Raw genomic sequence first — 14,315 nt, forward strand, 5'->3', positions numbered from 1 at the left:
TAATTAAAAAGCATTGTCAAGGTCCCTTGAAGCACTGAAGGAAAAATATGGAACTATTAAACTTTAGCACCAGGGAAACCCCTGATACTCTCTCAAGCATTAGGTACTCTCAAGTCAATAGACCAAGCCCTTGATCTTGAGGCATGCTGTTATTAGGCTTATTTCTGTAGATGAGAAGCTAATCCCACCTATAGTTATGCCTAAATTTAACTTCCAGAAAGCCTCTTTGGTGTTGCCTCTCTCTCTCTCTCTCTCTCTCTCTCTCTCTCTCTCTCTCTCTCTCTCTCTCTCTCTCTCTCTCTCTCTCTCTCTCTCCCTCTCAGACCAACTCTTCAAGGAAAATCATTACCCTCCTCCTATATGGACATGATATCCAGTGTTGAATGTCTCCTTGGCAAAGTGGGACATGACTCCAAGGGATGATCTTGGTCCTAGCACAATGGTATCAAGAATGCCTTCCTGACCAAAAGGAGGGAAACAAATGTAACAAAATATGGTATCAGTGGCTAAGAGATTTCAAATAGTGTCAAGAGACTATTCTGGTGGTTACTCTTATGCAAGCTTCAGGTAGTTATTGCTAATTACCACAGTTTGCCAACTCCAACAAAAAAAATTTCTGTTAATACCAAAGAACACTTAGCACTTTATCTGAGAGTCTACAAAAGTTTCACACAGTATCATTACTTTCCAGAAACCTACCACCCCCAGATGGTTGCTAGACCAGATAAGTCCTGAAAATCAAAGGGGAAAAACTCAGAAATGGACAGCACAATGCTACCTAGCTGTAATACAATTATGTTAAAACACTGAATGAAGCTGAATGTGAGAATGATAGAGGGAGGAGGGCTGGGGGCACAAATGAAATCAGAAAGAAAGATAGATGATAAAGACTGAGATGGTATAATCTAGAAATGCCTAGAGTGTATAATGATAGTGACTAAATGTACAAATTTTAAAAATGTTTTTGCATGAGGAAGAACAAAGGAATGTCATTACTGTACGGTGCTGAAAATAGATGGTAATTAAAATTCTAACATTTTAACTTATGTGTCAGACTAAAGCAAAAAGTGTTTATTTGGTACAAAATTTATATTTTGACTAGTGCATTTCCTAATATAACTTATGTAGAGAGTTTAATTGAACACCATAAGTACATGGAACCTTGAGTAGGACATGGGATTTTGTTGGTTTGTCCAGAGTGATGCCCTGATAAATCCCAGAGTGATTTGAGCAGTGAACAAAAAAGTATTTGCAAAGTCCCCTTCAGGGAATGGTAAGAAAGGGGGAAAATTCAACTTTCCCAAGTTGAATTCTTGATATTCTCACAAGCAGTGTGGACAACCAAAGCTATAGGATGAGCCCTCAATCTTGGGGGTTGTTCGTATGAAACTTAACCCCACAAAAGATAGAACCTACTTAAAATTAGGCCTAAGAGTCACCCCCAAGAGAACTTCATTTGTTGCTCAGATGTGGCTTCTCTCCAGCCAATGCAACAAGGAAACTCACCATCCTCCCCCTGTCTATGCGGGACATGACTTCCAGGGGTGTGGACCTTCCTGGCAGCATGGGACAGAGGTCCTGGAATGAGCTGAGACTTAGCATCAAGGGATTGAGAAATCCCCTAGTATGAGCTGAAACTCAGCATCAAGAGATTGGAAAACCTCCTCGACCAAAAGGGGGAAGAGTGAAATGAGACAAAATAAAGTGTCAATGGCTGAGAGATTCCAAACAGAGTCAAGAGGTTATCCTGGAGGTTATTCTTACGCATTAAATAGATATCATCTTGTGAGTCAAGATGTAATGGAGAGGCTGGAGGGAAATGCCTGAAAATGTAGAGATGTGTTCCAGTAGCCATGTTTCTTGAAGATGATTGAATAATGATATAGCTTTCACAATGTGACTGTGTGATTGTGAAAACCTTGTGTCTGATGCTCCTTTTATCTACCTTATCAACATATGAGTAAAACACATGGAATAAAAAAAAATAATGGGGGAACAAATGTTAAAATAAATTTAGGTTGAAATGCTAGTTATCAATGAAGGGGGGTGTATTAGTTAGGGTTCTCTAGAGAAACAGAATCAACAGGGAACACTTGCAAATATAAAATTTATGAAAGTGTCTCACGTGACCGTAGGAACACAGAGTCCAAAATCCACAGGGCAGGCTGCGAAGCCGATGACTCCAATGGATGGCCTGGACGAACTCCACAGGAGAGGCTCACCAGCCAAAGCAGGAATGAAACCTGACTCCTCTGAGTCCTCCTTAAAAGGCTTCCCGTGACTGGATTTAGCATCACTAATTGCAGAAGACACTCCCCTTTGGCTGATTACAAATGGAATCAGCTGTGGATGTAGCTGCCGTGATCATGACCTAATCCTATGAAATGTCCTCATTGCAACAGACAGGCCAGCGCTTGCCCAATCAGATGAACAGGTACCACAACTTGGCCAAGTTGACACCTGTCCCTAACCATGACAGTCCACCCCTTGTCAACTTGGCACATATATATATATCACCTTAGACCATACTTAATTTCCAAATGAAAACAAATAAGCACACATTTTTTTTCTTTTACCTGACAATTCTCAACTGTCCTGCATATAACTGGAAACACATTAAATCTCTCCAGAATAGCGTGCAAATCCTTGGGCAACATTCATTCTTAAACTTGATATCTTACAACTTAAATAGTATAACACAAACAAAACAGCATTACAATCCTCGTTTCTGTAACTTATCACGTGGTCGAAGTTCATATTTATCACTACCTTCTTCCACTACCCATTCCATGTTCCCTTTCCCCTCAGCAAGCACTTCAGCTGGCCATGGGTCTTTGCCTGGTGGGGTGACCCAAACCTTCATTCCTGAAGTCTCAGAGCCATTAGTGGTCCTGCCTGGATTGTGTTGTTGCAGTTTTCCATTGATTTTAATCACAGGGCATGGTAGTACTAATAGACGCCCCAGGGGATCTCCTATATTCCAAGAAAACTCTTCTTTACCTCCATTATGTAGTTGCAGTCCTACTTCCTTCTGATAGTCAGGGTCAGTTACCCCAGACAATAATGTAATCCCCTTCTTGGTGTGTTGATCCAGAGGCATAAGTAGCCCAAAGTGGCCAGGTGGCAATCTTAACTTCCAGTTCAATGGTATCACTGTTGTTTCTCCTGGAGAAAGCACACCCCGTTTTGGAACTAAAACCTGTAGACCAGCAGAACTCAGGGTAGCAGGGACAGGAAGCAAAAATTTTCCTAGTGGATCACTAGGAGTAATAGTGAGTGGCACCACACCCATTTCCACCCCTTGGTTCCTGGACCCATGGATCCTGGCTATGGGAGAAACAGCACCATACAGTGGACGCTGATTCAGAGCATACACAGCTTCCTGGAGAACATTACCCCAGCCTTTCAAGTTTTTGCCACCTAGTTGGCACCGTAATTGAGTTTTCAAAAGGCCATTCCACCGTTCTATCAATCCAGCAGCTTCTGGATGATGGGGAACATGGTAAGACCAGAGAATTCCATGAGCATGTGCCCATTCCCGCACTTCATTTGCTGTGAAGTGTGTTCCTTGATCCGAAGCCATGCTATGTGGAATACCATGACGATGGATAAGGCATTCTGTAAGCCCACGAATAGTAGTTTTGGCAGAAGCATTGCGTGAAGGGAAAGCAAACCCATATCCAGAGTATGTGTCTATTCCAGTTAGAACAAATCGCTGCCCCTTCCATGAAGGGAGTGGTCCAATGTAATCAACCTGCCACCATGTAGCTGGCTTGTCACCTCGGGGAATGGTGCCATATCGGGGGCTGAGTGTGGGTCTCTGCTACTGGCAGATTGGGCACTCAGCAGTGGCTGTAGCCAGGTCAGCCTTGGTGAGTGGAAGTCCATGTTGCTGAGCCCATGCATAACCTCCATCCCTATCACCATGACCACTTTGTTCATGAGCCCATTGGGCAATAACAGGAGTTGCTGGGGAAAGAGGCTGACTGGTATCCATAGAACGGGTCATCTTATCCACTTGATTATTAAAATCTTCCTCTGCTGAAGTCACCCTCTGGTGTGCATTCACATGGGACACAAATATCTTCATGTTTTTAGCCCACTCAGAAAGGTCTATCCACATACTTCTTCCCCAGACCTCTTTGTCACCAATTTTCCAATTATGGTCTTTCCAAGTCCCTGACCATCCAGCCAAACCATTAGCAACAGCCCATGAGTCAGTATACAAACGCACCTCTGGCCAGTTTTCCTTCCAAGCAAAATGAACAACCAGGTGCACTGCTCGAAGTTCTGCCCACTGGGAGGATTTCCCCTCACCACTGTCCTTCAAGGACACCCCAAAAAGGGGTTGTAATGCTGCAGCTGTCCACTTTCGGGTGGTACCTGCATATCGTGCTGAACCATCTGTAAACCAGGCCCGAGTTTTCTCTTCCTCAGTCAATTCACTGTAAGGAACTCCCCAAGAGGCCATAGCTCTGGTCTGGGAAAGAGAAGATAATGTGGCAGCAGGAGTGGAAACCATGGGCATTTGTGCCACTTCTTCATGTAACTTACTTGTGCCTTCAGGACCTGCTCTGGCTCTATCTCGTATATACCATTTCCACTTTACAATAGAGTGCTGCTGTGCACGCCCAACTTTATGGCTTGGTGGGTCAGACAACACCCAACTCATCATAGGCAACTCAGGTCTCATGGTAACTTGGTGGCCCATGGTTAAACGTTCAGTCTCTACTAAGGCCCAGTAGCAGGCCAAAAGCTGTTTCTCAAAAGGAGAGTAGTTATCTGCAGCAGATGGTAAGGCTTTGCTCCAAAATCCTAAGGGTCTGCGTTGTGATTCTCCTATAGGGGCCTGCCAAAGGCTCCAGACAGCATCTCTATTTGCCACTGACACTTCCAGCACCATTGGATCTGCTGGATCATATGGCCCAAGTGGCAGAGCAGCTTGCACAGCAGCCTGGACCTGTCGCAGAGCCTCCTCTTGTTCAGGTCCCCACTCAAAATTAGCAGCTTTTCTGGTCACTCGATAAATGGGCCGGAGTAGCACACCCAAATGAGGAATATGTTGTCGCCAAAATCCAAAAAGACCCACTAGGCGTTGTGCCTCTTTTTTGGTTGTGGGAGGGGCCAGATGCAGCAATTTATCCTTCACCTTAGAAGGGATATCTCGACATGCCCCACACCACTGGACACCTAGAAATTTTACTGAGGTAGAAGGCCCCTGTATTTTTGTTGGACTTATCTCCCATCCTCTGACACGCAAATGCCTTACCAGTAAATCTAGAGTAGTTGCTACTTCTTGCTCACTAGGTCCAATCAACATGATATCATCAATATAATGGACCAGTGTGATGTCTTGTGGGAGGGAGAAACGATCAAGGTCTCTGCGAACAAGATTATGACATAGGGCAGGAGAGTTGATATACCCCTGAGGTATGACAGTGAAAGTATATTGCTGACCTTCCCAGCTGAAAGCAAACTGTTTCTGGTGGTCCTTACTAATAACTATTGAGAAAAAAGCATTTGCCAGATCAATAGCTGCATACCAGGTACCAGGGGATGTATTGATTTGCTCAAGCAATGATACTACATCTGGAACAGCAGCTGCAATTGGAGTTACCACCTGGTTGAGTTTACGATAATCCACTGTCATTCTCCAAGACCCATCTGTTTTCTGCACAGGCCAAATAGGAGAGTTGAATGGGGATGTGGTGGGAATCACCACCCCTGCATCTTTCAAGTCCTTAAGAGTGGCAGTAATCTCTGCAATCCCTCCAGGAATACGGTATTGCTTTTGATTTACTATTTTGCTTGGTAGGGGCAGTTCTAGTGGCTTCCACTTGGCCTTTCCCACCATAATAGCCCTCACTGCACGAGTTAGAGAACCAACGTGGGGATTCTGCCAGTTGCTCAGTATGTCTATGCCAATTATACATTCTGGAACTGGGGAAATAACTACAGGATAGGTCCGGGGGCCCACTGGACCCACTGTGAGACGGACCTGAGCTAAAACTCCATTGATCACCTGGCCTCCATAAGCCCCCACTCTGACTGGTGGTCCAGAGTGACGTTTTGGGTCCCCTGGAATTAATGTCACTTCTGAACCAGTGTCTAATAATCCCCGAAATATCTGATCATTTCCTTTTCCCCAATGCACAGCTACCCTGGTAAAAGGCCATCGGTCTCCTTGGGGAAGACTTAGAGGAAGATTAACAGTATAAATTTGTGGCAGTGTAACAGGTTTCTTCCCCATAGGGACCTGGCCTCCCCTTCATTCAAGGGGCTCAGGGTCTGTAAACTGTTTCAAGTCTGGAAATTGGTTAAGGGGCCGTGACTCTGTGTTTTTGTATTTCAGGTTAGACTTCTGTTCCTTTGACCTAGAACTCTTTTGTTTATACAGCTCCAACAAGAATTTAGTAGGCTGCCCTTCTATTGTATTTCTAGGCACCCCATGATTTACTAGCCAATGCCACAAATCTCTGCGTGTCATATAATTTTGATGCCTCCTTTGAGTTTGTTGTCTATTATAATACCCACGTCTACCCTGTCTTTGGTGATTAAGTGCTGCCACCTGGCTTCTGCCAACTCGGGATCCTGTCATCCCCATTGTGTTTAAGGATTCCAGCTCAGTGACAGCAGTTCCTACAGTAATATCTGACCTACAGAGAAGTGCAACCACAGAGCTCTTGAGGGATGATGGTGCTAGTCTCACAAATTTATTTCTCACTGTTCTGGTAAAAGGTGCATCCTCTGGACATTCCTGGGGTGTAAGAGCAGGCTTTGCATGATAAATCCACTCTAACATCCCAATCTCTCTAAGCCTCTGGATCCCCTCATCTACATTATACCAGGGCAGTTCTGGCATTTCAACCTCAGGTAATGTTGGCCACCTTTTGATCCATGTTTCAACCAACCACCCAAACAAGCTGTTAACACCTTTTCTAACTGCTCTAGCTATAACATTGAATGCAGAATCTCTGCTTAGTGGGCCCATATCAATAAATTCAGCCTGATCCAGCCTTATGTTCCTCCCACCATTATCCCACACTCTTAAAATCCATTGCCACACATATTCCCCTGATTTCTGTCTATATAAATTGGAAAACTCACACAGTTCTTTTGGAGTGTAACGTACCTCCTCATGTGTGATACTTTGTACCTCACCTTTAGGGGCCTGTTGGGACTTTAGTCTAGTTATAGGTCTAGAAGAAATGAGGGGTGGTTGGGGTGGGTCATGAAAAGAATTAGAAATATCTTCCAAGCCATTTGCTTCAGGGCTTTCATTTGCAGTTTCATCTGGTGAAACAGGATTAATAACTCTAGGGCTAATCCCTTCAGGAGGAGGTTGGGTGGCCAACTCCTCAAGGCAGGCTGGAGGTGGGGCGGCTATGTCCTCAGGGAAGACTATTACAGGGTTATCTAAAGAAGTCTCAGCATGGTCTAGGGTTTCAACCTCACCCCCAACATCATTATCAATCCATATGTCACCATCCCATTTTTCAGGGTCCCACTCCTTTCCAATCAATGCCCTCACTTTAACGGCAGACACCATGCAAGACTGAGATTTCAGTTTACGTTGTAAAGTTGCTACTCTAACAATAAGATTCTGAGTCTGATTTTCAGAGATCTCAAGTCTACGGCTACAGGAAATAAAATTTTCCTTCAGGATACTCATAGAAACCTCTACATCTTTCAGACGGCACTTAAGCTTCTTGTTTGAAGCCTTAAGCCCATCCCTTTCACCCTTTAATGTAGACAGTGTATCTAACAACAACCAACCAACATCTCTATAACTCTTATTTCTGCAAAACTCTGTAAAGGTGTCAAAAACATTATCCCCCAGAGTCTGGCTTCGTATAAGCGAAGCATTAGGAGAATCGAATGATGATATTTTGACTATCTCCTTTGCCAACTCAGTCCATGGATTGGGAGTGTCATTCTGATTACGGGAATCAGAGTCCTTAGTGTCTCTGAGCCCAGTCAGAGTAGAAAACCATTCATAAAAACCCATTTTTAAGATTCTGTTCCTTAAGAACCACTCCCGGTACCAAGATGTATTAGTTAGGGTTCTCTAGAGAAACAGAATCAACAGGGAACACTTGCAAATATAAAATTTATGAAAGTGCCTCACGTGACCGTAGGAACGCAGAGTCCAAAATCCACAGGGCAGGCTGCGAAGCCGATGACTCCAATGGATGGCCTGGACGAACTCCACAGGAGAGGCTCACCAGCCAAAGCAGGAATGAAACCTGACTCCTCTGAGTCCTCCTTAAAAGGCTTCCCATGATTGGATTTAGCATCACTAATTGCAGAAGACACTCCCCTTTGGCTGATTACAAATGGAATCAGCTGTGGATGTAGCTGCCGTGATCATGACCTAATCCTATGAAATGTCCTCATTGCAACAGACAGGCCAGCGCTTGCCCAATCAGATGAACAGGTACCACAACTTGGCCAAGTTGACACCTGTCCCTAACCATGACAGGGGGGTAAGGGGTATGGTATTTATGAATTTTTTTTCTGTTTTCTTTTTATTTCTTTTTCTGAATAGATACAAATATTCCAAGAAATGATCATGATGATGAATATGCAACTATGTGATGATATTGTGAATTACTGATTATATATGTAGAATGAAATGATCAAAAATTAAGAATGTTTGCGTTTGTTTGGTGTTTTTTGGTATTTAAAAAAGTAAAAAAATAATTTTAAAAAAAAAGGGGGTCAGCCTCTCCAAGAACATCAACTAGTTTCACCCCCCATTCCACACTGGCATCATACCTTTCCAATATGAAAATGTTAGAATGGGCATAGCCCAAATACTCTTAAAGATTGGGAGAATGAGCAAAGAAGAAGGAGGAGTTATAACAGAGAAGATCGCCTTTAACAAATGTGTATGACTGCTGAATCATTACATTGTTATTTCCTTTAGTCTCCAGTGTCTTGAGAAAGAAAAACCTAAAATCACAGAACTGTAACCCCTACCAAATTCTGCAATCTGTTATATAATTACTTAATAACATGTACTTTGAAAATTATTGCTTTTTTGTGTATATGTTATATTTCACAATAAACATGTTAAATAATGAATGGGTCAAAGAAGAATCATAAGGGAAATTAGGAAATATCCTGAGACAAATGAAAATTAAAACACAACATATCAAAACTTATGGGAGGCAGCTAAAGCAGTGTTGAGAGTGAAATTTATAGCTTTAAATGCTTGCATTACTATAAAAAGTAGATCTCAAATCAGACACATAACCTGATAACTGAAGGATTTAGAAAAAGAACAAACTAACCCCAAAATGAGTATAAAGAATTTAAAAAACAATGATTAGAGCAGAGATAAATAAAATACAGAATATAAAACAATAAAGAAAAGAAACAAAACCTAAAGCTGGTTTTTAATAAATATCAATAAATTCAACAAAACTTAGCTATGATGACAAAGAAAATATGAGAGGATAACCAAATAACTAAAATCACAAATGAATTGAGGAACTTTATTATAGATACCACAGAAGTAAAAAAAATTATTAGAGGATACTATGAAGAACTCTTTTCCAAAAAATTAGCTCGCCTACTTGAAACAAACAAAATAGTTAAAGCACATAAACTAACTATACTATATAAAGAAGAAACAAGATTTCCAAAGACAAAAATCAAATAAAGATATTGATTCAGTAATCAAATATCTCCCAACAAACCAAAGCCCAAGACCAGATAGCTTTAGTAGTAAATTTTACCAAACACTCCAAGAAGAATGAAAACCAATCATTTGCACAACTTTCCAAAAATTTGAAAAAGAGGGATCACCCTCTAACTCATTCTATCAGGCCAACATTGTCCTAATACCAAATCTAGATAAAGATACCATGAAAAATAAAATTGCCAAACAATGTCCCCTATGAATATAGATGTAGAAATACTCAAAAAATTGCCCCAAACTGAATCCAACAGCACATTAAAAGAATTATACACCATGAACAGGAGGGATATATCCTAAGTATGCAAGGGTTATTAAACATAAGAAAATTAATTAATGTCAATATACCACATTAATAGAATGAAGACAAAAATCTTATGATTACTCAATTGATGCAGAAAATGCACTTGACAAAATCCACCATTCCTTCTTGATAAAACACTCAGAAAATTAGGCATAGAAGAAAACTTCCTCAACATAATAAAGAATATATATGAAAAAATTCACAGCTAACATCCTACCCATTGGTGAAAGACTCAAAAACATTTTCTCTATGATCAGGAATGAGACAAAGATGCCCCCTCTCACCATTGTTATTAAACATTGTGTTGGAAGTCATAGCCAGAGAAATTAAGAAAAATAAATAAATAAATAAAAGTCATTCAAATTGGGGAAAAAATTGCAAACAATTCCTTATTGGCAGATGACCTGATCCTGTATATAGAAAATCCATAAACAGTCCACAATGAAATGACTAGAGCTAATACATTAATTCATCAAATTGGCAGGGTACAAGATCAACAAGCAAATATCAGGAGAGTTTCTATACCCTAGTAATGGTCAAACTGAGGAGTAAATAAAAAAACTTCCATGTACAATGTGCTGGTTTGAAAGGATGTATGTTCCCCAGAAAAACCATGTTTTAATCTAAATCCCATTTCATAAAGGCAGAATAATCCTGTATGTTTGAAACTGTAATCAGATTATCTCCCTGGAGATGTGATTTAATCAAGAGTGGTTGTTAAACTGGATTAGATGACGACATGTCTCCACTCATTTGGTTGGATCTTGATAAGTTTCTGGAGTCCTTTAAAAGAGGAAACATTTTGGAGAATGAAAGAGATTCGGAAAGAGCAGAGAATGCTGCAGCACCATGAAGCAGAGAGTCCACAAACCAGCGACATTTAGAGATGAAGAACGAAAATGCCTCCCGGGGAACTTCATGAAACTGGAAGCCAAGAGAGAAAGCTAGCAGATGATGCCACACTCGTTATGTGCCCTTCTAGCTTAGAGAGAAGCCCTGACTTTGTTCACCATGTGCCTTCTCACTTGAAAGAGAAACCCTGAACTTCATCGGCCTTCTTGAACCAAGGTGTCTTTCCCTGGATGCCTTTTATTGGACATTTCTATAGACTTGTTATAATTGGGACATTTTCTCAGCCTTAGAAGTGTAAACTAGCAACTTATTAAATTCCCCTTTTTAAAAGCCATTCTGTTTCTAGTATATTGCATTCCAGCAGCTAGCAAGCTAAAGCTACAATAACTAAAATAATCAATTATCCAGGAAAAATTTAACCAAAGATATAAAGGAGTTGTACATGATAAACTACAGAACATTGCTTTAAGAAATAAATAAATAAAAGGAAGGACTTTCCATATTCATGGATAAGATTAAATATTTTAGATGTTAATTCCATGCAAAATGATTTACAGATTTAATGCAATGCCAGCAAAATGCCAACAACCTGGTAGTATGATGGCTGAATAGGGAGCTCCAGGACTCAGTTCTTCCACCAGAACTACTACTAAAGAGGTAGGAATTGTCTGAAACAACTGTTTTGAAACTCCAGAGGCCAGAAGGACACTGTACAGCATCCAGGGAAAAGCAAGAGGAAGAGGCTGATAATTTATGGTAAAGAACAGTAAAATCCTCTCTCTGAACAGTAGCTACCAGCACCCATCCCACACTCTCATAGCAAGCTACCATGGAGCCACGCCCCTGGATAGTTCATTGGTGTGCTGATTTGGAAAGATGTATATACTCTAGAAAAGCCATGTTTTAATCCTAATCCTGTTTTGTAAAGGCAGCTGTTTCTTCTAATCCCTATTCAGTATTGTATGTTTGAAACCGTAATTAGATCATCTCCCCCAAGATGTGATTTAATCAAGAGTGGCTGTTAAACTGGATTAGCTGGAGACATGTTTTCACCCATTTGGGTGGGTCTTGATTAGTTTCTGAAGTCCTATAAAAGAGGAAACATTCTGGAGATTGAGTGATTCAGAGAGAGCAGAGTAGAACGACATAGCCATGAGAAGCAGAGATCCACCAGCCAGCGACCTTTGAGGAAGAAGAAGGAAAATACCTCCTGGGGAGCTTCATGAAACAGAAAGCCAGGAGAAGAAGTTAGCAGATGATGCCGTGTTTGCCATGTGCCCTTCTAGATGAGAGAGAAACTCTGATTGTGTTCATCATGTGCCCTTCCACTTGAGAAAGAAACCCTGAACTTCATCAGCCTTCTAGAACCAAGATACCTTTCCCTGGATGCTTAGATTGGTCATTTCTATAATTGTGTTAATTGGGACATTTTCTCAGCCTTAGAACTGTAAACTAGCAACCTATTAAATTCCCCTTTTTAAAAGCCATTCTGTTTCTGGTATATTGCATTCCAGCAGCTAGCAAACTAGACACATGGTGATAGAAAGGGACATAAAATATCCTCTTCCCCAAACCATAGTTGAGCGTGGCTGATCACTGATCATGACTTTTGATTAGTAATTTTGGATCATCATGGCCCCGGGTTTGAGGGTAGCCATTGTTTCAAAACACCCTGGACAAAGTCAGCAGCAGCAGTGTTTCAAACTGGTTACCCAAGACAAAGGTGGTAGTGCAGGAGAATTAACAATGCTATGCTTCCTCAGGGTTGTTGAGGATAGTTAGTTGAAAGCTCTGAAGACTCATCTTTGGGGACCTGTGGAAGAAGCTCTTGATGTCTTCTGGATACATGCTCTCAGGGCACTTTGGAAATGGTAGGCACCCACTTCATGGGTTCCTGGCCCTGTTTCAGCTGAGAAAGACTGACTTGGGGAACTCCTCTCTGGCATTCCACTCCTCCCAGAATTTGCCCTCTGGGGGCAAGCAACTTGACACAATGAAAGGAGTGTAAGAAACTATAGAGGTAGACAACCCAGGGCAAAGCCTTGCTGGCTTCAAACACCTGGGTGAGGGAGAATTTTCATCAAAACTGTGGAGGCAAAAAGGCAATGGATTGCAATAATTAAAGTACAGAAAGAAGACAACTGATAACCAAGAATTTCATATCTGGTGAGAATTCCTTTCAAAAATGATGGAGAGTGAATGTAAGGATAGTTCAGAGGTAAAATTCTCACCTGCCATGTGGGAGACCCTGGTTCAATTCCTGGTCCAGGCACTTTTCAAATAACAAACAAGCAAAAGCACACAAAAAACCACAAACGTTCAACAAATCATGCTGCAATAACGGATACTCACATGGAAAAATAGTGAAATGTGACCCTGCCATACAGCATAGAAAAAAAAATGAGGGAGAGATTAAGGTATTTCCAGATAAATAAAAGCGTTGGTAGTTCATCACCACTAGACCTAGTTTTCTCATTTGGTGGCTGCCAGAATGTGATATATCAGAAACAGAAACAGAACGGCTTTTAAAAAGGAAAATTTATTAAATTGCATGTTTACAGTTCTAAACCTGTGAAAGTGACCAAATTAAAGCAAATCTGTAGAAATGTCCAATCTAAGGCATTCAGAGAAATATACCTGGGTTCAAGATGGCTGATGAGGTTCAGGATGCTCTCTCAACTGGAAAGGCACATGACAAACATGGTGACATCTGCCAGCTTCTTCTCCAGGCTTCTTGCTTCATGAAGTTCTACAAGGGGCATATTACTTTTTCATCCCCAAAGGTTACTGGCTGTGTGCATTCTGTGACTTCGTGGCTCTGAAGATTCTTCTAAAATGCTTCCTCTTTTAAAGGATTCCAGTAAACTAATCAAGACCTACCTGGAATGAATGGTGTCATATCTCCCTCTAATCAAAGGTTAATATCCACAATTGGGTGGGTCTTATCTCTGTGGAGATAATCTAATCAAATTTCCAATATACAGTGCTGAATAGGGATTAAAAGAAAAGGCTGCTTCCACAAGATGGATCTGGATAAAAACATGGCTTTTCTAGAGTACATAATCCTTTCAACCAGCACACCCACCCTACAGGTAATGCTAAGTGATGTCTTCAGACTGAAAGGAAAGGAAACTAGACAGTGGATCAAAGCAGCATAAAGAAACAAAGATCTGTGGTAAAATTAGCCATTTGTGAAATTATGAATGCCAGTGTGGTTGTGTTCTATTGCTTTGGTATGAAACTCCACTTCTTATTTCCTACAGGTGTTAAAAGGCAAATGCATAAAAAGTAACGATAAAACTATGGTTTTGAATATACAATGTACAAAGATATAAGTGGCAACAAGTGCAAAATAAAGGAATGGAGAAAGAGGTTTATATGAAAGATAAATGTATATGCTATTGAAGTTAAGTTGGTATCAAACCAAATATGATAGTTATATGTTTAGGATGTTGT

Source organism: Tamandua tetradactyla, chromosome X (assembly GCF_023851605.1).
Source record: "Tamandua tetradactyla isolate mTamTet1 chromosome X, mTamTet1.pri, whole genome shotgun sequence".
Lineage (NCBI taxonomy): Eukaryota > Metazoa > Chordata > Mammalia > Pilosa > Myrmecophagidae > Tamandua > Tamandua tetradactyla.